Source organism: Myxine glutinosa, chromosome 3, assembly GCF_964187855.1.
Source record: "Myxine glutinosa chromosome 3, kmMyxGlut1.1, whole genome shotgun sequence".
NCBI lineage: Eukaryota > Metazoa > Chordata > Myxini > Myxiniformes > Myxinidae > Myxine > Myxine glutinosa.
This window is the reverse complement of record NC_136263.1, coordinates 74,365,515-74,391,781: the sequence shown is the minus strand read 5'-3', so window position 1 is coordinate 74,391,781 and position 26,267 is coordinate 74,365,515. Positions and strand designations below refer to the sequence as shown.

At 44.4% G+C, this 26,267-nt stretch overlaps 1 protein-coding gene across 9 annotated transcripts in view; it reads right to left on the bottom strand.

The window, feature by feature from the left end:
* The window catches only part of LOC137423431 (SUN domain-containing protein 1), a 90,337-nt gene that overhangs the window by 53,421 nt on the left and 10,649 nt on the right, over positions 1-26,267 (bottom strand). For 5 of the 9 annotated variants that reach the window (XM_078774205.1, XM_078774203.1, XM_068110596.2 and 2 more), the window contains 3 exons: positions 15,393-15,580; positions 13,036-13,062; positions 2,224-2,355 (listed from right to left, as the gene is read on the bottom strand). The gene's annotated coding sequence lies outside the window, so the exon portion shown is untranslated. The remainder of the gene's footprint in view (positions 1-2,223; positions 2,356-13,035; positions 13,063-15,392; positions 15,581-26,267) is intronic. The other 4 variants (XM_078774208.1, XM_078774206.1, XM_078774209.1 and 1 more) reach the window with 1 other exon arrangement.

Below are 26,267 nucleotides of genomic sequence, written 5' to 3'. Positions count from 1 at the left end.
AGGTTGAGATAATGTCAGGAGGAATAGATATTTGCAATATGAAAGCTAAATGTTCAACAGTTTTTGAAATATCGCGTACACTAAAGTACATGGACGGATGATCGGTTGGTCGGTCGGAGCTAATCTCAGACCTTGTTGAAGTCAAGAGACAAAAAAACAACTAGTATAACAAGAATTCCCACCGAACGCATCGTTTTTCAGGGAATTTTTCAGGATAATCAATAACTTAGTAGTAATATATTCTCTAAATGCTGTGGGGGCAAGATGCCCAAAAAATATTAAAGAGACTTTTTAGTGTCAAGGTGCAAGGATGGTATATGTAACATTTAGTGGTCTGGGTGCTGACGAGAAATTACCAGCACCAGATTTTATTTTTGTGGTTTGGAAAATAGTCTGGCATCCCAAGATTCCATGACTATCGTTAAAGCTAAAAGGAATAAATAAAAAAATTTATCAAAATATTTTAGCAGTAATTAGCAAAAAATATGTGGAGAGTAAAAATGCTCCTCCACAAGCCTAGACACCTGTAAAGTAAAGTCTGATGGTACAGGTATGATCTCCCCGACTTCATTTTCTTGAAAAATCATGTGGTCTTCTTAAGGGTTAAAACTGCTCGAAATCATAAAGAACACAAATAATGATCAATGCACCAGTCATACACTGCATTCAAAAAGTCATAAGCACTCGATGCTCAAAATCGTGGAAGACTCCAAAATAATTGAGGTGTATAAACAAATAGATTTATATTTTTACTTGTATAGACATACAACTCACACAACACGCATAGCTGTAAGGATGAAAGATGGGAACAGTGGTGAGTTTCAGGTGAAGGTGGGAGTGCATCAGGGGTCGTTACTAAGTCCACTACTTTTTGTAGCTGTGATGGAGGTGCTGGCTCAGACCGTAAAGGACGGTTTACCGTGGGAGTTGTATGCAGATGATCTGGTGTCGATTGCAGAGAGTATGGATGGAATGAAGGAGAAGATGAACAAGTGGAAGGAATGTATAGAGGCGAAAGGTCTGAAGGTGAATATCGGAAAGACGAAGGTGATGGCAAGTGGTAAAGCATGTGGTGAGGTGGAAAGAACTGGGAAGTGGCCGTTGCTGTGTGCAGGATGGGTGTCGGAGTGAACTCCATTCAATGTACAATGTGCGCTGAGGGGGTTCATAGAAAATGTAGTGGTGTGAGAGGGTCATTAACCAGTGTGGCAGCTACATTAAAGTGTAAGGTGTGCACAGAGGGAGCTGCAGATGGAGGAAATGTTGAGTTGGATCTTGGAGACGGCATGAAGCTGGATGGTGTGAAAATATTTTGCTACCTAGGAGACATGCTGCATGGAGAAGGTGGATCAGACTCGGCGAAGGTTGCTCGAGTGAGATGTGCATGGAAGAAGCTTCGGGAACTGAGTGGCGTGCTGACAAGGAGGGGAGTATCGTTGAAGCTGAAGGGAAAGGTGTATGCTGCATGTGTGAGAAGTGTTATGATTTGTGGGAGCAAGACATGGGTAATGAACGTAGACAAGAAACGAAGGCTGGAAAGGGTGGAAATGCGAATGGTTTGGTGGATGTGTGGAGTATCGTTGAGAGAGAGGAAGACAAATGATGAATTGCAAAAGATAATGGGAATAGAGCCTGTGATGGATGCTGTGAAGAGAAAGATGGTTTGGTCATGTGTTGAGGAAGGATGAAAGTGACTGGTTGAGAAGAGTGATGGAAATGAATGTAGAAGGAAGTAGAGGACGGGGAAGCCCGAGAAAGACTTGGCTAAAGGTGGTGGAAGAAGAAATGCGGGCAAGGGGGTTAACAAGGGGAGACGTAGAAAATAGGGCAAAATGGAGATCGCAAGGCTAACCCCTGCTCTAAGAGGGAAAATGGCCTTAAAATGCCTGTTGTTGTTGTTTGTTGTATAGACATACAACTTTAAAATAAATAAATAAAACTTTGGTGTGTCTTGGACTATCGGGAATGATATCTGAACCGAACCATTCACATCCACCGAACCATATATATCATGTGAAGAACATCTTGAATGTCCCTCATGTGCATTATAAATAAAAACAAGTTGAGACCAGTAGAAACAAAATATAGATCCTGTATTTAACACATCTTCCTCTTCAAAATGCCATTCCACCCTTCAATTTAATCCTTCTCAAGCAATGAATGATTTTTAAAATACTTTTCCAAATCCTTTTCGTATTAAAACCGTAAACAAGTATGTCGCACCTTTCCCTGTTCTGTTGACGTTCGAAAGATTGAGAGACCTGTGAGAGGTGGTGTTGAAACTTCTTGCAGAGACAGAGGTGCCCCGCCCATTGTCCGTGGCTGTCTTAGAGAAGCCTGGTCCTTCTGTTGCTCCTGTTGGCATGGGTGAGGTCTATTCATGGCAATTTCAAATTATTATGTATAGGTATATATAATAATACTATTTATAAAATTTATAACTACAAAAGCAAAACTTTTGTCTGTTTGATTAATGATCAGGTTGAAATAATTAGATTTATATATGTGGGAAAATTACATGCCCAGACCAGGAATCGAACACAGTTCCTCTGGAAAACCGTACTAGTGCTCTGCCATCTGAGCTATCTGGGCGACCCTGACTGAGCATGCGCTACCAGGGAGCCGGGGGACCTCGTAACGAGGCGGGCTTTCCAGCCACATTCTGGGAGCGAAATCACCTCGGCCTTGGGAGGCTGATAGAAGTCTAAGCCATAATAGAGTTGCTCGCACAACTGCATGTTCGCATAGAGAGTGAAGTTAACACTTTGGGGCAGTACGTCAGGCGGGCACAGTTGAGGATATCTTTTGAAAGGCAAACACCCCGGCTCTGTGGCCACCCTGTGTAGGCAAGAGCTCTGTGGCCACCCCAAGTATTTATCCAGGCAAACAGGTGCGGCAGGCAAGAACCAGCTGTCACAGCAAACAGGTGCGAGATCGCAGGACCGGCATTACACTGGCCCCACAATCGCGCAAACACTTGTGTGCTGGACAGCACATCAGCGAGGGTCTCGTGGCTACCTAACACGGCAGTTTAGTGAGCCAAAATAGCCTTTTTCTTAACTGCAGGGCCACCATACAGAAGGAACCAGGCCATATATAGGTGAACGCCAGAATTGCTTCCGGCAGATGCCATAAGATAGTCCAGGTCTCCAATGAACAATCCAAGTGGGTGCACGAATTTTCTGACCAAGGTGGATGAAAATCCACTCCTGGCCAGTCGTGCACATTTCCTTGAGGTGCATGGCAACAGGACTCTTTGCCCATACGGACAGATGTTTTGACAAACCACCATGTGCAGTGTTCAATGACAAACCTAGCGTGCCGGCCCTGCAGCCATCTCATGTCGATGAGAACAAGGCATCCATGGGCGGCCACCAAGGCAGCTACGGTGCATTCAGAAAGTATTCAGACCCCTTCACTTTTTCACATTTTGGTATGTTGCATCCTTATGCTGAAATCGTTTAAATTCTTTTTCCCTCATCCATCTGCACTCAATACCCCATAATGACAAAGAGAAAACAGGATTTTAGAAAGTTTTGCAAATTTATTAAAAATGAAAAAACTGAAATATCACATTGACATAAGTATTTAGACCCTTTGCAATGACACTTGAAATATAGCTCAGGTGCCTCCCATTTCTCTTGATCATCGTTGATGTTTCTACACCTTGATTGGAGTCCACCTGTGGTAAATTCAATTGAATGGACATGATTTGGAAAGGCACACACCGGTCTCTATAAGGTCTCACAGCTGACAATGCATATCAGAGCAAAACCCAAGCCATGAGGTCGAAGGAACTGCCTGCAGAGCTCAGAGACAGGATTGTGTAGAGGCACAGATATGGGGAAGCCTACAAAAAAATTTTTGCTGCAATGAAGGTTCCCAAGAACACAGTGGCCTCCATAATTCTTAAATGGAAGAAGTTTGGAATAACCAGGACTCTTCCTAGAGCTGGCCGCCCAGCCAAACTTAGCAATCGGGGGAGAAGGGACTTGGTAAGAGAGGTGACCAAGAACCCGATGGTCACACTGGCTGAGCTCCAGAGATCCTGTGTGGAGATGGGAGAAACTTCCAGAAGGACAACCATCACTGCAACACCCCACCGATCTGGGCTTTATGGCAGAGTGGCCAGGCGGAAGCCAAACCGTTCAATCTTGGTTTCATCAGACCACAGAATCTTGTTTCTCACAGTCTGAGAGTCCTTTAAGTGCTTTTTTGCAAACTCAAAGCAGGCTTTCATGTATCTTTCACTGAGGAGAGGCTTCCATCTGGCCACTCTGCCATAAGCCCAGATCGGTGGAGTGTTGCAGTGATGGTTGTCCATCTGGAAGTTTCTCCCATTACCACAAAGGATCTCTGGAGCTTAGCCAGAGTGACGATCGGGTTCTTGGTCACCTCTCTTACCAAGTCCCTTCTCCACCGAATGCTCAGTTTGGCCGGGCAGCCAGCTCTAGGAAGAGTCCTAGTTGTTCCAAACTTCTTCCAATTAAGAATTATGGAGGCCACTGTGCTCTTGGGAACCCTAAATGCAGCAGAATTTTTTTTGGTAGGCTTCCCCAGATCTGTGCCTTGACACTATCCTGTCTGAGCTCTGCAGGCAGTTCCTTCGACCTCATGGCTTGGTTTTTGCTCTGATATGCATTGTCAGCTGTGAGACCTTTCTAGACAGGTGTGTGCCTTTCCAAATCATGTCCAATCAATTGAATTTACCATAGGTGGACTCCAATCAAGGTGTAGACTGTAGAAACATCTCAAAGATGATCAAGAGAAATGAGAGGCACCTGAGCTAAATTTAAAGTGTCATAGCAAAGGGTCTGAATACTTATGTCAATGTGATATTTCAGTTTTTTCTTTTTAATAAATTTGCAAAACTTTCTAAAATCGTGTTTTCTCTTTGTCATTATGGGGTATTGAGTGTACATTGATGAGGGAAAAAATGAATTTAAACGATTTCAGCATAAGGCAGCAACATAACAAAATGTGAAAAAAGTGAAGGGGTCTGAATACTTTCTGAATGCACTGTAGGTGAGGCGTGAATGAAGCAAGGGCACAGTGACGCCGCCGAGGCTCTGACGTGCAACGTGGCACCCCATCACATTATAACCACATTAAAACTCCTTCGCCCTTCTCTTTATAACCTTACTTTGGCACAATATAGCCCCTATATTATTTAGCCCAACAACCCTGCCTGGTTGTGCGAGGTGAGCCTAGAGTCTCCAAATTTCCTTTGGTTATAATATTCTTTCTTTTCTTCTTCTCACAGAATGAAAGCCGGAACCTTGTGTCGTTGTTTGTATTGGGGTTTATAAGGATACTAAAATAAGGATGAGTCTGCTCTTTTGTGTCTTTTTACTGTAGATACATCCCCTTTTGCCATTGATTTGCTTGGTGAATAAAGAGCTGTAAAATAAAGTGCTTTTCACCATTGCTGTATAATAAATACTCGGTGTGCATTTTCCATCTGCTTTTTTCTCGTCCATTCTTTCATTGATTCAACAAAGGTGCACGTAGTGGAAAGCCAGGAATTCTGCACCACTGTTTTGCTTCGGTAGTGTTTAGCCAGCGATCACTCATCGTTTGCTCGGACGTAGTGGTAATAGTCTTTAGAAAACAGGTGGATGCTGAGGGCGTTGTTCTGTCCTTAGCAGAGGTCATTGGGTCACCAACAGGTAACATGACAAAGGCAAGGGGACCCTGTTGGACCCAAATATCCCAACCGACATCCACAGTTACTTAACAACCCATTGGGCTGCTAAATCACTGTTACTAAAATACTGTTACTAAAATCAATCCACAGTTACTTAACAACCCATTGGGCTGCTAAATCACCGTTACTAAAATACTGTTACTAAAATCAATGAAAATACATCTTCAATTAGTTATCCGTGGTCTGGTGGACTCAAGTCCAGAGATCAGGGAGCAGGTCCGAGTTAAGCCCTGAACCCCGGTGCCATAACAATATTAATGGGCATTTTTGAACATTAATTGCACTTTTGCAGAGTGGCCAAAAGGCCGCTGTGGCACGGCATCGGGCTTCATCCATATGTACTGCATAATGTGCATTAAACTATCTGGATTTATCTGTCCTCCGTCCCTTTGCCTGCCACACTCTTTACGCTGGGATGCCATTATGACATTACGTCTGAGAAAACGTATACATGTGGGATTAGAAAACTGAAAACCAAAGTAAAGATCTACTCAGTTTTCCTGGTAGATGGTGTATGGTCTATTTCGACAATCCATCACAAAATTGGTGATCAAGTAGGTGGAGGGAGGGTTTGATCTCGAGTATACCCAGCGGTCAACCATAACATTGGTCCGAATATAGCGACCGCACCAATATTAATGGGTATTTTTTTTAAACTTTATTTGTACTTTTGCAAAGTGGTCTCATCTTTACTGTGTATTGAAGTATCCAGATTTCTCCGTCCTCCATCCCTTCACCTGGCATGTCATTGATTATGGCATTACTTCTGGGACGTCATTACGTCTAGCGCTAGTATAGGCCTCTACGGACATGTAAGTCATCCCGACGTAAAGCCCTCAACCAATCTCGTGCTTATCTATTTGTTTAATTTTTTACTTCGGCCACCAAAGGTGGATGGAGGTTATGTTTTCACCCCTGTCTGTCTGTTTGTCTGTCTGTCTGTTTGTGAACAAAATATCTCAAAAAGTTGTTGACGGATTCAGACGAAATTTGGCAAAGATGTAGCGTATGTGACAAGGACGAAATGATATTTTGGTGAAGACCCGGATTCGGATCTGGCTACTAGAATTTTTTTAAGTGATTCTTCACCATTGGGAGATAGGGCCAAAAACGATACATAGCAGGATATCTCAAAACGTCATGGATGGATTTGGACGAAACTTGTTGGACAGGTTGTGTGTGACAAGGAAGAATCGATTCAATCTTGATGAAGATGCGGATCCGGATCCAGCTATTAAAATTTTAAAGTGATTTTTCAAGGTTGAGTGATATGGTCAACCAGGTGGAGGTATGCTCTCTACTGAGTTTTTCTTTGTTTTTTCTGTGCGTGCTTCGCCATCTTACTATAATTCACCAAATATCTGTCCGTCTCACGGATGGGGCCCGAGGATCCAGAGGATGGACCCGTGTGGGTTAATCGTTGATCTCGATTAACCCACACGAGGTTTTGGACAACTGCTGGGCTCTTGGAAGCTGAAGGCCGCATTGGGCTTGATGGTAGAGAATCGAAAGGAGGCCGTCTAATCTGCTCGCCTCACGCTTGTTGTGTCTTCGACGCGCGGTGTTCGACACCGCCATTTTGGACCACTTCCCGCATGAGTGGCGAACCCAGTTTCAACAGCCGCCAAGCTCCTGAAAGTACTCTTTGGGACGCCAAGCTAAGTTCCGGCTGAAGGGGTTTATTTTCATTTTATCTTTCCCTTGACGCCGAGGAGTTCTGGAAATCTCGCAAGATTGTGAAAGAAAACATCTGTCATTATTTACTTTTAACAATGCGTATAAAGCAAGTCGTATAAAGCATCGGGGCCTGGCGAAGCGTGCGGGCGGACGGAGGGCTTCCTCACGCCGGAGCTTGGAGCCGCGTGTGGACGGTGGACAAGACGACGGACAGATACCACATTTCCCCACACGAGGTTTTGGACAATTGCTGGGCTCTTGGAAGCTGAAGGCCGCATTGGACTTGACGGTAGAGAATCGAAAGGAGGCCGTCTAATCTGCTCGCCTCACGCTTGTTGCGTCTTCGACGCGCGGTGTTCTACACCGCCATTTTGGACCACTTCCCGCATGAGTGGCTACCCCAGTTTCAACAGCCGCCAAACTCCTGAAAGTACTCTTTGGGACGCCAAGCTAAGTACCGGCTGAAGGGGTTTATTTTCATTTTATCTTTCCCTTGACGCCGCACCCCCCCCCCCCCCCCCCCCCCCCCAGAATTTCCATGTTTTAAACGTTTCCCGGTGTGTACCCTGGATAAGAATAGGTACACCGTATCCCTGCGTGTCGTAAGAGACGACTAAGAGGGTTGGCATCAGGAAGGGCATCCGGCCATAAAAAAAAACATTGCCTCAAAAAGGGAACCATGACAATTACAACTACATATGGGCAGGGTACAGCCCGAAGTGGAGATCGGTTTCTGAGGTTTGGGACATGGAATGTAGGGACAATGACAGGGAGATCAGGAGAAGTGGTGGAAGTATTGGTCAGAAGAAGAGTGGACATATGTTGTGTGCAAGAGACGAGATGGAAGGGAAGTGGTGTGAGAATGGTGAAGGGTAGGCAGGGACAGAAATACAAGTTTGTGTGGCAAGGGTGCCTGGAGGGCGTGAATGGTGTTGGTGTCCTGTTTTCTGAGGAGTTTGCAGACAGTGTGGTGAGTGTGACGAGAGTGAGTGATAGGTTGATGATGGTGAAAATGATGATTGGAAAGCTCTTGGTGAACGTCATCTCGGGATATGCTCCGCAGGTTGGTCGAAGCGATGAAGAAAAGGACAAGTTCTGGTGTGCGATAGAGAAGCTGATGGAAAACGTGAAAGATGAGGAAGTTGTTGTGGTAGGAGGAGACCTAAATGGACATGTGGGAAGGAGTATGGATGGTTTTGACGGAGTTCATGGGGGTTACGGATATGGTGTGAGAAATGGAGAAGGTGAAAGGATTTTGGAGTTTGCTGATGGAGCTGATTTGTTGATTTGTAATACTCAGTTCCAGAAAGAGGATAATAAGCTTGTTACATACACGTCAGGTGGGTCGACGACAACTGTTGACTACCTGATGGTGCATAGGCGAGATAGGGGTCACCTCCGGGACACAAAGGTGATCCCGGGGGAGGAGGCTGTTTCACAGCACCACTTGGTTGTCTGCAACGTAAGGGTGAAAGGTGCGAGGAGAGCTCGGCGGATGAAGTACCAACCGAGCATGAAGGTGTGGAGGTTGAAAGAGGTGACAGTAAGGGAGGCATTAAAAGAGAGGCTGAGTAGGGTCGAGGATGATGTGGTTGAGCTTGAAAGTGGTTGGATGTCCATGAAAGCTAGTCTGTTGGGAGCCGTTGGTGAGGTATGTGGATGGACAAAAGGACCACCGAGGCACTCGGAAACATGGTGGTGGGATGATGAAGTTGGAAAGAGGATTGACGAGAAGAGGCAGAAGTTCAAGGAGTGGCAGAAGGCGAAGGGTACGGGAGCAGAAACAGCAGAGCATGAAAGTTATAACGCAGCCAGGAAGGCTGAAAAGAAAGAGGTAGCAAAGGTGCAGGAGGCATGTAGGAAAATGTTCGGAGAACGCTTGGATTCGGAAGAGGGTCAGAAAGCAGTATTCAGGATTGCAAAGCAGATAGCGAAAGAGAGGTGTGATGTGATGGGGGTGAGTTGCTTGAAGGTTGAAGTGGGACAAATCGTTGTCGACCCAGATGGAATTAAAGGAAGATGGAAAAGATATATGGAAATGCTGTTGAATACAGAGAATGAATGGGATGGCAACATAGAAAGTAACCCAGTTTTAGGACCGGCAGAGAAGATAACTGAGAAGGAAGTTGAGGAAGCGATAAAAGCAATGAAGGGTAGAAAAGCGGGAGGACCGACGGGAGTTGTGGGAGATATGTTGAAGGCAGCAGGAAGTTGGGGTGTGAAGAGAATGACAGAGATCTGTAATCTGGTGGTGAAAGAAGGCCGCATTCCAGTGGATTGGGAACTGAGTACCCTCGTCCCTCTATACAAGGGGAAAGGTGACCCTCTGGAGTGTGGCTCGTACCAAGCGATAAAGTTATTGGAGCATGGAATGAAGGTATTGGAAAGGGTGTTGGAGAGGAGGATAAGGAAGAAAGTGAAGATCGACGAAATGCAGTTTGGATTCATGCCAGGAAGAGGAACGACAGACGCGCTTTTCATTGTGAGGCAGTTGCAGGAGAAGTACATGGAGAAGAGGAAGAAGTTGTTTCTTGGGGTTGTTGATCTGGAGAAAGCATTCGATAGGGTACCACGCAAAGTATTGACATGGGCATTGAGGAAGTTAGGAGTGGAGGAATGGTTGATCAGAGTAGTGATGGCAATGTACAAAAGAGCGCGCACAGCTGTAAGGACGAAGGACGGGAACAGTGGTGAGTTTGAGGTGAAGGTGGGAGTGCATCAGGGGTCGGTACTAAGTCCACTACTATTTGTAGCTGTGATGGAGGTGCTGGCTCAGAACGTAAAGGAGGGTTTACCGTGGGAGTTGTTGTATGCAGATGATCTGGTGTTGATTGCGGAAAGTATGGATGGACTGAAGGAAAACATGAACACGTGGAAGGAATGTATGGAGACAAAAGGTCTGAAGGTGAATATCGGAAAGACGAAGGTGATGGCAAGTGGTAAAGCATGTGGTGAGGTGGAAAGAACTGGGAAGTGGCCCTGTGCTGTGTGTAGGAAGGGTGTCGGAGTGAACTCCATTCAATGTACAATGTGCGCTGATTGGGTTCATCAAAAATGTAGTTGTCTGAGAGGGTCATTAACCAGTGTGGCAGCTACATTCAAGTGTAAGGTGTGCACAGAGGGAGCTGCAGATGGAGGAAATGTTGAGTTGGATCTTGGAGATGGCGTGAAGCTGGAAGGTGTGAAAACATTTTGCTACCTCGGAGACATGCTGAATGGAGAAGGTGGATCAGACTCGGCCACGGTTGCTCGAGTGAGATGTGCATGGAAAAAGTTTCGGGAACTGAGTGGCATGCTGATGGTGAGGGGAGTGTCGTTGAAGCTGAAGGGAAAGGTGTATGCTGCATGTGTGAGAAGTGTTATGATTTATGGGAGCGAGACATGGGTAATGAACGTAGAGCAGCAACGAAGGTTGGAAATGGTGGAAATGCGAATGGTTCGACGGATGTGCGGAGTATCGTTGAGAGAGGAAGACAAATGATGAATTGCGAAAGATGATGGGAATAGAGCCTGTGATTGATGCTGTGAAGAGGAACAGGTTGAGATGGTTTGGTCATGTGTTGAGGAAGGATGAAAGTGACTGGTTGAGAAGAGTGATGGAAATGAATGTAGAAGGAAGCAGAGGACGGGGAAGACCGAGAAAGACTTGGCTAAAGATGGTGGAAGAAGAAATGCGGGCAAGGGGGTTAACAAGGAGAGATGCAGAAAATAGGGGAAAATGGAGAAGATCGTCATGGGGACCGCAAGGCTAACCCCCGCTCTAGCAGGGAAAATGGCCTTTAAAATGCATGTTGTTGTGTTGTTGTTGTCTGTCCGTCTGTTCGAAGGTACCGCAAAAACGGCTCAACCGTTTTTTGAGTCTCAACCACTCAACCTCAACCTCAATCGAAACGATATTTTGTGTGTGTAATCCTGGGATCTCCAGGAGTAAAATAGGCTATTTAGTTTTTCCAATTTCAGCTTTGGTCTCCAGTATTCTCAGGTTTGGACTCCCGCATGACATTCACGTTCGCATAACGTTTATTGTGACGATGTTCTCATTGTGACGATGTATGTGTTCACGGTAGTGTTTGACGTGACGGTGTGAATGTAATTTCGTAATGTTTTTCGTTTCGTAATCCTTTAAGGAACGTTTAATGTTTAATGAACGTTTAATGTTGAAAGAACGTTTAATGCCCTTCGATGTCCGGGGCCGCACGCGCGCTACACTGGATGGGCCAGCGTGTACCTTGCCCTTCGCCATCAGGCTCAGGTAAACCGCTGAGCCCGATCCGTGATGGAGACTGGGGCTTGAGACAGTGTCCTTCATTAAAAGTATAATAAACGCTGTCTCCATCGATCTTGCCAAGGCCGTAACAGCCGTAACTTTTAATCTCTACATGAGAGAATTCCACATAGCTATTTGGGCGGTGAATACGCTAACAGCTCGCTGTCTCCATCGATCGCTAACAGATCGCTCTCTCCATCGATCTTGCCAAGGCCGTAACAGCTATCGGCTCAAAATCCTTTTAACTGTTGATTTGGTACAATTACACATATCGGGAATTTGGTACACGTATAGGGAGTACATACGACATAGGGATTGTGAACACGATTATTGATCACGATCATCACGATCATCACGATCATAGTGCATCGATCACGATTTGAAACACGATGGAATAATATTTACCGATATGAACAGTGATGTGGCTTATATTGAAATTCTAAAGATACTGTTTAGATTTTGATGATTTGCGTGTGATATGATTCAACGAATGTTTATATGAATCGTTTAAAATAAAAAAAACCTTCAATTTCTGATATTTTTTCCTTTTCATTTGGGCGTCCCAATTGAAGCCCCGGCCATAGGGCGGGTACCGTTGCTAGTCTTTATAAAAGCAGTCCTACATGGGGTCTGAGTTTGAGTTCAGAGGTGGTGATTGTACCAGTGCAAATAGTCGTCGTCGTCGTCCTCCTCCTCCTCCTCAGACATAGGCTCAGGATCCTCAACAGAAGACTGATGATGAGGCAGGATAACTGGCAACTGACATGGGACCATGTTTTCTCACCATTTCACATATATCTTGTTTGTTTTGGGAGTTTTTATACTGGGACTATCATGTTAAGATAAAATGAGTCCTTAATGTCAATACTGTTACTAAAATCAATGAAAATACATCTTAAAATCCTCAGTTTTACGATACCACACACCATTTTTTCCATTATCGAATGTGCCGATATATCGCCAGTTTGAAAAATGTAGTATCGCGTTGACAATATTTTATCAAGCCGATAATAGAGAGATCGCCCAGCCTCAGTCAGATCATATTCTTTGGGGGAAAATAATCTCGAGTATGCAACTCAAAAGAGTCGAGTACACCACCATACAGACTGTCAGAAACGTTTTTACAAAACTGCTTTAAAATTCCCAATTAATAAATTTACATTGCATGAAATGAATACAAGGAAAACTAATGAATGAATCAGGAAAATGAATCAAGAAAATTCAAGTTGCACATATTTAATATTATTAACAATCTGTGTCCATCCATATGCAAAGCAAAAGGCAACCAGGATTATATTTTAAGCCCTCTTCCCCCCCCCCCCCCTCCCCACCTCCCTCCCTCTCTCCGACCATCAGAATAGTAGTAAACCAAAACCAAGCTCACCACTTCTCTCTCCATCAAAGTCAAGCCCTGCAAGACAGTTACAGACAATGGCATAAGGAAACAGTAGGCAAAAGTCGTACCGGGAAAACAGACACGAGAGCAATTGTTGCAGAAAAATCAAAGATCAATATCGTTAGCTATGAATAAAACAAACAGATCGATATTGTCACATCCGAGGCTCACTAATGTGATATGCTTCAGCATCGAAGGACTTATGAATTCTCCCCGCGAACTTGCGAAACGGTCTCTTACTGCGTTCAGTTAAGCTTCACGGTTCCCCATGGTTGCCCAAATGAGCTAAAATTGACAGCATACGCACAGGAAGCAGATAGATCGAACACATTTCTTACCTTTATAAAAGGTTCATCGAGAATAAATATGGGGGAAAAGGTGAACGGGACGAGCAGTTTGGAACAGACCATGCATATCAACAGACACAAAGAGGGACAAGAGAATATGCAACCTTGTATAAAAGGACGAGAAATATTAAATAAATAAAACCTAACCCACACTAGGCACCACAAAACACGCTTGTACACAATTAAAATTGCAAGCGAGGAATTTCCTCTGGCACGATGTCCAGGGTGAAAGGCGATGATGCAGCCTGTTATGGAAGCAAGCGACGAAGTGAGCCCAAAGACGAGACACGCCAGCCATAAGGAGCGCCTCCGGATGCACTTCCCAAACCAGCCATCATGACCCTCCGTCCTAAGGTGCTTCTTCCTCTGACTCCCTCTCCACACCGGGAGCTCTGGTCTGTCCTCTCTCTCTCTCTCCTCTCAAGGCCCTTCTTCCTTCTTTGTCCTCTCTGCACTTCAGAGCACTCGTGTCCTTTCTCTCGGCCACTGTCTTGGCCACGACCTTCACGTGGGAGTTCTTTTCTAGGCCGGCCCACCCATGAGGCAGCCCCAAGAAGAAGAAGAAAAAGTATTTTCCTGCTTCAGGGCCCTACAGTGCAATAGGCCACCATGGCTTGCACGCATCAGCTGAGAGATCGTGATGGCCTCTTCTGAAGTGACACTTCTTTTGTGCACCTTTTATGATGGGAAATCCTCACCTGGCCCCGCCATCAAACAAAAGGTGTTTACGCCAACAATGTTATCCTGACTGTCCTGTCTATAAACTGCATACGCTGCCTCCTCAGTATCACACTTTACAAGAGGACTTACTCTGAAAGGTCCCTGATACATGGCGGCAATGCAACCCTGCCTCCCCCATCCCCCTTGGTAAAGATCCCACAGTGTCCTTCGTGAAGAGTAAGCAAACCGTCACCGGCACAATGAACAAATTCTAAATTTCTGCCCTAACCTAAGTCGTATGTCAGGCCTGGCCAGCTGGTTCATGACAGACTTGAGTCAAGCTTCTTCTGTCGGCCAATACCACAGGAGCATGAGAATAATTGTGACCAGAAGAAAAAGACGAAGATAGCATTGGATAAAGCAAATATATCGATATCAAGAGCTATGAATAAAACAAACATAACAGATACTGATAGTTGTAAATGAAACAAAACAGATCGATATTGATAGCTGTGGATAAAACCAACATAACTGACATAGATAGCTATGGATCAAACCAACATAATCGATATTTTATATCTGCGAATAAAACAAAGAATGATATCGATAACTATAAACAAAAAAAACATAATCAATCATGACCGATATGAACAGTGATGTGGCTTTTATTATAATTCTAAAGATACTGTTTAGATTTTGATGATTTGCGTGTGATATAATTCAACGGATGTTTATATGAATCATTTAAAATAAAATAAACCTTCAATTTCTGATATTTCGCCTTTGGGCATCCCATCGGTTGTGGCGAATAAAACAAACAAAATGATATTACTAGATACAAATAAAAGCAACAATCAATATAGATAGCTACAAATACAACAGACAGATAGATATTGAAAGCTATAAATAAAACAAACATCGATATCGATAGCTACAAATAAAACAAACATTGATATAGATAGCCCTGAATAAAACAAACATCGATATAGATAGCTCTGAATAAAACAAACATTAATATAGATAGCTACAAATACAACAGACAGATAGATATTGAAAGCTATAAATAAAACAAACATCGATATCGATAGCTACAAATAAAAAACATTGATATAGATAGCCCTGAATAAAACAAACATCGATATAGATAGCTCAGCTCTGAATAAAACAAACATTAATATAGATAGCTATAGATAAAACAAATGATATTGATAGCTATAAATAAAACCAACAAATCAATATTGATAGCTATAAATAAAACAAAGCAAACAAACACAAACGTGCTTGTGCCAGTTTGTTTCAAACACTTTGCTGATCCTGTCTGTCCACTTTGTTACTCACCCCAAAGATGGCTGATGTTTTGCTCAGGAAAACTGTTCTCTGTGACGGTCGTGCGGGAATGCCTGCGATTCAATGGTAAGTTGACAGTGCTGGGCACCCTGAACACCTGGCCATCTGGTTCCATGCGACGGGTCGGTGTTCGGGTCGGTGTTCGTGCACGGCGAGCAGATGGAGTGTACATGGACTCCCTGATCATTTTAAAGTTAAGGCAGATGAGGAGGGTGAAATTAATTGGGATTAGAAAAATTCTAGAAACTGTCCTGCACCAACACACCTTTTGACCAACTTTTCTGCTTGAAGAAAAACTACGCATCGGAACAACTGAAGGCATTACACTTTTCAAAACAATATTGATTGAAAAGAACAACATTAGTGTGTCTGTGAGGTAACATGAGGTAGCACGAGTGGTAACAGCAGAAGAAGGAACAACAAACAAGGATTAGTGCAAGAAATGTGACAATTTTGCAATACTATAGACGTCATACAATTATATATATATATACTGTATATACAGTCACGTGAAAAAGTAAGTAAACCCCATGTAAAGTTTTGACTTTTTCAACATATTTCAACATACAGCTATTTGATCTTCATTTCAACAATATTGAGATAAAGGTGATTATAATATAACAAATATCATGAAACATTTATATTTTGTAGTCCATTGTATAATTTAAATAAACATAAATGCAAATTTCGCATGTGGAAAAAGTAAGTACACCCCTTCATTTATCACTACTTCAAATACCTAAAATTAGAATCAGGTGCACCAGCTCAGGTGCAAATGATTAGAACATTGTTAGAGAGGATCTTGGAGGAACCTGTCTTATTTAAACCTCAGACATTTAGTTGGTTTGCTCATTGTTGTTGAAGTGTGCGGCATCACCATGCCGAGATCAAAAGAGCTCTCAGAGGCCTTCAGAAAGAAGGTTATAGATGCCTACGAGCCTGGGAAGGGATTTAAAAAGATCTCCAAACAATTTCAAATCAATCATTCGACTGTCCGGAAGATCATTTACAAGTGCAGAAAATTCCAAACAACTGCCAACTTGTTCAGGCCAGGCCGCCCCAGCAAGTTCAGCCCGAGAGCAGACCGCAAGATGCTGAAAGAAGTCTCTAAGAACCCCAGAATGTCATCACGGGACCTACAGGTAGCTCTTGCCACTGTTGATGTCAAAGTGCACGAGTCTACCATTAGAAAGAGGCTGCACAAATTTGATCTACATGGGAGGTGTGCCAGGAGGAAACCTTTGCTGTCCAGAAAGAACATCAGGGAAAGACTAAAGTTTGCCAATGAACACTGTTACGCGCTCCTCCCCGACCCCCTGGTCACGGTGTACCTCCGAGCCCCGAGAGGAGTCATGGCAGAAAAATGTGTTATTCTGTATGTCAAAGATCAATGGGGAAGCCACACCACTTGTTACTCACAAACAAATATTGTATTAAGATCACACAAGAACAACAGTACAACAATAATTGTAATCAAAAGTACAATCAATATATCCTATGATGGTACCATCAGTTTCGTAATATATAACTCACTGTGCTCCAAGTGAGTGAACCAAGAACATTCCCAATGTCTCTTTCCCAGCTTCAAACCCAAGTTGAACCTCGATCGTCAGAACGACGTCCAATAGACCAGAATCCCGTTCGGATTACAGTCACAGTCACGCGGCCAAAGCTGCGTAAAGGCGCCCTCAAGGTGACTGGGAAATCCAAAGGCACCCTCCAGGCGACTGGGAAATCACACCCTCGGGTATGGACGTTCCGCGGCTCAGTCAGTGAACCGCAAATTAATCTTCAAAAGCCACGTTGCACACACACACACACCAGATACGTCTGGATGCGGTGAAAACGGCTGACGTGAAGCAAAGAAAAACCTTGCGCGACGCGCAAAGGCTGAAGCGAAGCAAAGAAGCCTTGCTCGACGCACAAAGCGTGCGAGTCAAAATGGCCGACGGCCGTACTTGAGACGTAACGGCCCGACGATGATTCTCTCCTGAATCGATCGCAAAACCTGACACGCAGGTTAATCTGTCACAGCGATAACTACTCTGTCGCAGGAATCCCTTTCCTGGGAAACCCAAAAGTTCGCTGGTCACTCTAGCTCGCCAACGTTCACTCTAGACCTCGAAGCGACTGTGCTTCTTGTCCGACTCCACTCTCCGCCTTCTTTTTCCCCTCTTCCTCTTCGTCGCTGTCCGGTTCCTGTTTCATTTAAAACATTAACTTTTAACTTTTGAAAATAGAAATATCTATTCCCTTTAAATGACAACAATAATAATACATGGAATCAGAAATGTTTACAGAGGATGAAAACCACCACAACAGAAGTGACGAATCCGTAACAACACCTAGGCAAAGACCAGCACTTCTGGAACAATGTGCTCTGGACAGATGAGTCAAAGGTAGAGCTATTTTGGCCACAGTACCAGAAGACATATTATGGTTTGGGGCAGCTTTGCTGCATCAGGGCCTGGGAAGCTCACAATCATAGAATCCACGATGAATTCTTCATTGTACCAGAGGGTGCTTGAGGATAATGTGAGGCCATCTGTCGGAAAGTTGAAGCTCAACCGAAGGTGAACCTTGCAACATGACAATGACCCTAAACATACCAGTAAATCCACCAAGGAATGCCTGAAAAGAAAGAAATGGAGGGTTCTGGAATGGCCAAGTCAAAGCCCGGATCTAATTCCCATCGAGATGTTGTGGGGGGATTTGAAACGAGCTGTGCATGCAAGAAACCCTCAAACATCGCACAGCTGAAATAATTCTGCATGGAGGAGTGGGCAAAAATTTCTCCCAGTCGATGTCAGAGACTGGTAGACAGTTATAAGAAACGCTACTTGAGGTTGTTTCTGCCAAAGGGGGCAATACCACCTATTAGAGCCAAGGGTGTACTTACTTTTTCCACATGTGAAATTTGCATTTATGTTTATTTAAATAATACAATGGACTACAAAATGTAAATGTTTCATGATATTTGTTATATTATATCACCTCTATCTATCAATATTGTTGAAATGAAGATCAAATAGCTGCATGTTGAAATATGTTGAAAAAGTCAAAACTTTACATGGGGTGTACTTGCTTTTTCACGTGACTGTATATATTGTTACGGTTTTTAGAACCTTCACTTTGTAAATTTAGTATTAAAATTTCCTATGTACATTTCCCCTCTAATTGGCTGTTAATTGAAATGAGTGCACCGTAGCTAGTCCATCGCATGCACGTAGCAAATAATAGGCTTCCCTCGATAGTTATCTCCTTATTCTATGTAGTTTAAGGCTGTGTTTCCCACTAGTTGACTCTGCATTGCACCGAATTGAAATAAGATAGATTCCCCTTTCATTGCCCAAAACCTCCATTGCCAACCGCATTTGCCAACTGCATTCGCCCTCCATTAAGCACGCGGTCGGTTCGGAGAAGAAAGGCGTGTCTCCACCTCGTCATAGGAAGGAGGAGTGAGCCAACCCCAATCAACCAACCAAGCACGAGGGGTTTGGCTTGAGAGGGCGGAGAAAGAACGATCGGGCAGTTTCGCGAACGTTCCAGGGTGTGGCGATATAAAACCCGTCGCCCGGAGCCTCCCACCCGCAGTCCACCGGAAGTGAAGTTGAGTTCCCATAAGAGCAGTCCACCGGGAGTGAAGTCGAGTTCCCCTAAAAGCAGTCCACAGAGAGAGAGCTGTGAGAGAGAAGTTGTTCAGTTCAGTGGAGGAGGAGCTGTGAGAGCAGTCCACCGAGAGTGGAGTTGAGCCCAGTGGAGGAGGAGCAGCGAAGTTGTTGTTGAGTTCAGTGGAGGAGGAGCAGCAGCGTTGAGTGAACAAACCGCAGCTTTGGGACCACCGCAAGTGAGACCTCCGTAGTCCAGCCCCCCTGTGACACGCAGCTTCGACCCGCTGCTACGCGGGGACCGATTGCTGTGGGATCGGTGGCCGTCGAGGTCAAGCCCGACGTCCCGTACGGGGCAAGCTCCAACCGAACCTTCCTCTCCTTCCAGCCATTCGTGCCATTCATCCCTATCATCATTCCCCGTGTAAGTTTGATTGTCGTCCGTCTCCTGTGTTGTCCTGGGGTATAAGTTAAGCCTGTTTAGATAAGTTAGTATTGCGCTGTGTCTTCTGATCCTTCCATCTTTCTGTCTTTATTTTCGTATCTTTCCTTCTCCTTGGTTCCTTTAATTGTGTACATAATAGTTAGTAATAAATTATATTTGTTCTTCCTACCTGGCCTTTCTTTCCTTTACATCCGTTTCGTTTCAGTGATTTCCCCATTGGATACCTGTGGCACGATTTGGCCAGCGTTAAGAATCGGGTCAGTTACTTGCTAATGGTTCGTGCCGTGGCTGCTAATCCGCTCGGCAATTAACATCTTGTCCGCGGTCGCGAACGGGGTTGCTCACCTGCCTCTCCGGAGGGAGCTGGGCAACTTCAGGACTCACGTTGGTCAGTCATAAACAAGGGGATTAATCCCCCCTTCTTAAGGGGAAAAAGGCCGACGGAGAGATCCGTAACAATATATTGTTACGGAAACAGAGTACGGCTCTTCCCCTTAGCAAGAGGGGGGTTTATCCCCCTTTTATTCTCACTGGCCGTCTTCGCTCCTGAAGCCACCCGGCTCCCTCCAAGGCCTCCCTTCCTGCTCTCTCTCCACTTATCACTGCAACAATAAACTCCTCCCTGTCTACAGGCATCGTCCCACCATCCCTCAAAATTGCTGCTGTTACCCCCACGGGCAGGGGGGCAACCTCGTTCGAGACCGCGGACAAGATGTTATTTGCCGAGCGGATTAGCAGCCCGCGGCTCGAACCATTAGCAATACTAAACCCGATACTGAACGTTGGCCAAATCGTGCCACAGGTATTCAATGGGGAAATCACAAAGACGACCAGACGAGCATGAAGAAGAAGACGAAGGTAGGAAATAACAAGATTTATTAACCAATTACTATTTACACAATCAAAGAAACCAAAGGAGATGGAAAGAAACGAAAATAATGACAGAAGGAGAAGACACAGTGCAATTCTACTTATCTATACAGGCTTACTTATACCCCAGGGACAAGACACACAAAACAAACTCACGTACACAAAAGGATGGAATGGCAGGAATGGGTGGAGGGATGAGAAGGTTCAGGTTCGTGCAAACGGCAGGGCTGGAGGTGACAGCTCCGACTCCTCGCACTCTGGTTTACAGAACGGGCGACAGGGAGATCCGAAGACCGTGGCACGTCGAGGTTCGCGTGCCCGCACTGGTTGTTCTTCAGAGTGCTGGTTGGTATCGCGAGCAGGGCGTGCTGATTCTCATTCGCTTTCCTCTCCAGAACTCACTCTCTCCTCCTCAACTGAACTCTCTCAACTGGGCTCCGGTGGACTGCGTGACGGGTTATATAACCACGCCCTAGAATCTTCTTGAACCTCCCCGAAGTTTCTTTCCTCCGCCCTCTCAGGCCAAACCCCTCATGCTTGGTTGGTTGATCGGGGGCTGGCTCACTCCTCCTTCTCATGACGAGGTGGAGACACGCCTTTCTTCTCCGAGCTGACCGCGTGCGTAATGGAGTTTGGGGGTGAAGAAAACCGCCCAATGCACTGGCACTTCGAAGAGATGATTGGGGGAAACTTGAAAAGGGAACTATCTTATGTCATTTGGTGCAATGCAGAGTCACCTAGTGGGAAACAGAGCCTTAAACTAACATAGAATAAGAAATAACTATAGAGAGGTCTATGATGGCCTACGTGCTTGTACATGGACTAGCTAAGGGGACGACCTTTGACCTTTACACACAAAACGGAGGTATTTACAAGAATTACTACTAGAGGGTCATATTTACAAACAAAGGATTCTCAAATCCGCAACAATATATATATATATATTCTTTAAGAAAACGTGACTTATAGCGTATGGATTTGTGCTCCAACTTTTCAGCTATGGTTGACTTTAATGTTGTTGTTGTTCTTGTTGTATAGCCCCAGACAGTTCTCTAGAACAGGCCGACAGCACAGATTTAGCTGGTTCATTTCCCAAGAGCGACCCATAGATCCCCCACACCCAAGATGGTATACCCCCACCTTTGTGAAGTCAGGGCCACGAGAGAAAAAGAGAGAGACAGAGACAGAGACAAAGACAGAGACAGAGGAGAGAGGAGAGAGAGGGCTGGTCCATGGGGACCAATCAGCACTCTGACCATGACCGTGCTACCCTGATGAATCAGGGAAGATTTGGCCCCTTACTTGCGTTGGGGGGGTACAACCATCATGAAGAGGCATCTCTGATAGTTACCGAATTTCAGGTTATCACAACTCCTTCCAATGGTGACCTCTGATTTTCTCCTGTGCTCTTCAGGACCAGAATGTGTACCTCGTCACAATCACGATTTTCGGCCTCTGTAGCCTGCGACAAAGTCAACCTGCTGCAGCTGCCCCTTGAGTTACCATTCTTCATCGCATTGGTGGTGCATGAAACTCTGTGCACCCATCAGTGCCGAATACATGGCAACTTGCCGATTGACACAACTTTCAGCACTAATATTCTGCCTTTGCTTTGCAGCATCACAGACAACACTCATCTGCAGTTTGAGATATTTGGCGGACAGGTCATGGACACGAGGCACCACTCTGTGACTTTTGGCTTGAGCCTGCTTTACGCCAGAATATTTCCTTTCACATTAAAGTCTTGCATCAGAAGAACAGTTAAAGGGGTCAGAAACTGCACACAACCCACCTGCACATTGAGAAAATGAATATGAATGATCGTTTTAATGCCATTTTTCCCCGCTAGAGCGGGGGTTAGCCTTGCGGGCCCCATGACAATCATGGTTCCCTGTTTGAGGCAATGTTTTTATGGCCGGATGCCCTTCCTAACGCCAACCCTTGGTCACGCTCTTACGATGCGCAGGGATACGGTGTACCTATTCTAAATCGGGGTACACACCTTGATCATTCATCCCAGCAAGCTGGTACTCAATTTGCCGACCTCGGAAGGATGACAGGCTGAGTCAACCCCCCTGGCGTTAATTCAGCGATCGACCGGGATTCGAACCCAGGATCCTAGGATCCCAAGCCGGCACCCTAACCGCTAAGCCAACACCATTTCAGTAGAGTTGTAGTTATTTCATTCAACAAACTCGTAACCACAAATGGACAGGTATTTATTGCTGTCCATTCTAAACAAAGTACAGTACGAGGTTAGAGATACATCAGCAAAAAAACCTTATGGCTTATGTATCAAGGAAATACCATAGTTGATTGTTATTGCAAGATAATACAGTACTGGTATAGCAGCATCGTAATTTGCATTGTTGCATTATTTTCTTTCTTGTGCCTGTGTTACAGTTATTGGGTGTGTATTCTGAGGATATTATAGGAGAGAAGAGAATTTCGAATGATAGAGTGGCCCAGTTTTCCATTTCTTAGGCATTTCACTCGATTTTGGACTGTTTTGTGGTTGCAAGCGAATTGCACGAAGTTAAGCAAGAGTATTTATAATCTTGCAAATTGCATTTCTGCTGACGTGCAATACCCTGCCGCAAAGAAATAACATTGCCTGATTGGGAACAGTACAAACTTCCTCACTGCTCGGACAGACATTTGAGTGGCCAATTCGTTACGAGATCAAAGTTCCAAAAGAACCCAAGCTGAAGACAGCTATATCCTTGCATGAAATACACAGCAAGCACTAAAACCTACTATTAGGATCCCTAAATGAATTTGAATACACAGAAAGGAAAGGAGGGAGATGAAGAAACAATTCAAATGCAATATCATACTGTTGTACTCTCTTGCCACTTCGTACATATAACCTCCCCCAATGCTCTCTTTCTATTTGCAAATGCACAGTTGACCAGGATTCAATTTCCAATTCACTTTGGTGGTTGCATTACTGCAGATGCATGGCTCTGCTACCAATAGAATGGCACTGTATAGTCGGGCAAGAATTTAGAATTTGCTTTGAGTGCCAGCTTACAATGACGTAATCCTTCACATAAAAAAGGAACCATTTTGCCTTAAAATCCATAAGAGTGCTGGCAGAATGGACAGCTGGTGTAATGTGCCCTCCAAATGAGGGCACATAATCATTGGGCCGAGTTTTCATGCACATTTCGTGCATAGTTATTTAAAACAGTACTAAGAATAAATTAATCAAAAAACATTGCTTTACTTTCCACCACATTTTTGCCCAATGATACAGGCCATCTATTTATTATGAATGCATGGGGGTGGGGGAGAATTACATAGATGCAAAATGGCTTTTCAGGCCCCCTTCCTTTTATTTATTTACATGTGATGCTGGGGAGAGGGGGGAGAGTGAGCAGGAAAACAGAAGAAAGTGAGACAGCATGGAGTGGAGAAGAGGAGACAGCATGCAAGTAAGCAGTTGGGTTCGGAAGAGTCAATATGGACAAGAAATAAAAAATAGAGGATTGTGGTTATAAAGATGGAGGATGATAGGAGATAAAGCCTGATTAAAGCCCTGGAAGGAAGAACAAGATAAACAGCCTCAGGAAGGCAGATATACAGACAGAAGGGAGGAGCAAGAGAAGTGGTGTACAGTCAAACTGAATTTTGGAAGCTTCGCCAAAAGGGGCTTATTGAAAGAACACGTGCATCCTAGAGTTGATGGGAAGGGTTGGACAACTGAGAGGTAGAGGTGTACAAACAGAGGCCGCTAACTTGCCTTTGATATGAGACCAACAGACCTTATGCTTCAGCCTCATTGCAGGAGATTGCAATAATATTGAGAGATTCCAAAGAATGCAGGAGAGACAGATGTGATTCTGCACGGCATCAACCCATAAGACAGCGGTACTCCATTGAGCTATAAACAAAGGCCTTGTAGGCCGAGTACTACATATTACTAGCTGAAGTACCCTGCATTGTGCAGGGAGGGAGGGGAGAAGAAGGAAGGAGGAGGGGCAGGGGTAGAGGGTGAGGACGAGTAGGGTGAGGGGAGAAGGACAAATTTTCCTGTGCAAAAAGCAAATTTACAAAGCAAATTTAAAACAAATTTGCCTCAGCATTGCCCAGGTAAAAAAGGTAATGTAATACCCTCTGCTGGCCTATCAGACCACCACTAGGTGGCCTTACAGGTACACATTTACATCGAGAATTTATGCCCCTCCCCCACCCCCACACCCTTGTGTGAGGCCTTGGCCACATAGCCTATGTTACCCTCCACACAAAGTTGTATTTGTACCCCGAGTTTAGAGTTTGTAACTTAAAAGATGTGGCCGTGCATAGAACACATACAGAGAGAGAGACAGAGACAGAGACACAGAGAGACAGAGAGAAAGAGAGACAGAGAGACAGAGAGACAGAGAGACAGACAGATTTTTGCCTTTTATAAGTGTAGATAATTCTATCCAAAATAGCTTTTATGTCCTCAGGCTCCCATTTTCCAAATCACGCTGACATGCAAGCATCAAATGTAGATGGTCCTTAATGTCAGCCAGATTAGGTGTATAAATGGCAATGGACTTCTCTCGCCTAGTTACTTCCAACAACCAACCATGGAATGTAGCCTGGGGTCAAGAGGGCACGCAGGGAGTAGGAAGGTGGAGGAGGGGATTACACCATAAATTGGGTTCCAACAAAGAAACTCTCAAGTCAATATACTCCAGCAGATAAGTCGCACATCTTGTATTCTGCTATCCTGTCAAGAGCATGTGTAGGAACGTAATCACCGAGATGGAGAGGTTGATTGACCCGGGATATTTCACACCTCCTAAGGACAGAACAGCAAAGTTTTTTTTGTGTTTTTTATGTTGGAGGCTCCAGGCACGGTCTGCATAGCCCTCATCAAGGCCTGGCCTTAAATAAAAGAGAAGAAAAGTGTATGATGTTTGCTTGCGAGAAAGAGATATTAAAGCTCGCCTGGTATATATAGTTTGAGTGAGACTTAAAAGCAAGACCAGCAATCCTAACACGGAGAGTGCAAGATGGTTCCTGGCACCACTTTAACACTCCTAAGTCAGGACAGTGGTAGTACCACCCTGGACGGTTCCTGTCTACAACCTACTACCTAAATAGTGGGTAGACTCCTTGTCTTCATTAGAGTTGAAGCTTCCCAATAGATGTCTTCATTCACCTGAATTTGCTCCACGAAAAGGTTCACAACTCGAAAATCTGCCCACGAAAGCCACTTGGGATGAAAGTTGTAGCTCGTGTAATACGAGACGTCAGTGCTGAAGTCGGTGCTACAAAATAATGCCACTAATGTTCAGCAATTGTCGCCTGCATTCTTCTCTTCATTTTGTGGTCATCATGTGCTACTTCTGTTTTGGCCTTCACACTTATTTAACTACGGGTGAGGAAGACAGCAAATCATACGAATGACTGCATATTTGTAGAACCAAAGCTAAAAAAAATTTTTATAATAGAGTGACGATGTCGCACTGAGTGCTGAGAAATGATACATCAAGACAATAGTTGGAGTAAACTCCTGGAACTGGTGTAAACTGTGCGAACCTCTTAATGCAGAGAAGGCATTTGAGATCAAGATAGTACATGGAGGTAGACAATGATACATTGCCAAGGTAGTCCATGATGTGTTTTGGGCAGCAAGGCATAAAAAGTTAGACAAAGGTATACCATGATACACTGCCTGGATTTAAAAAAAAAAGTCTATATTACAATAAAAAAACAACAACATAATAATCCAGAAAGAAATGACAATTAAACTGAAGCGAGCCTGTTTCAACAACAACAAAAGCCTGTTTCAACAAAACAAAGCAAACAAAAAAATGAAAAGCAATCAAATACGAGTAAATTCCTGGCATAGAATTGCACTTGGTAGAAAGCATACATCCGCCAGGCTTAACAGTTTACATTTTCTAGCCCACTGTTGGCCGGATCTGGATCCAGAACTAAACCAAA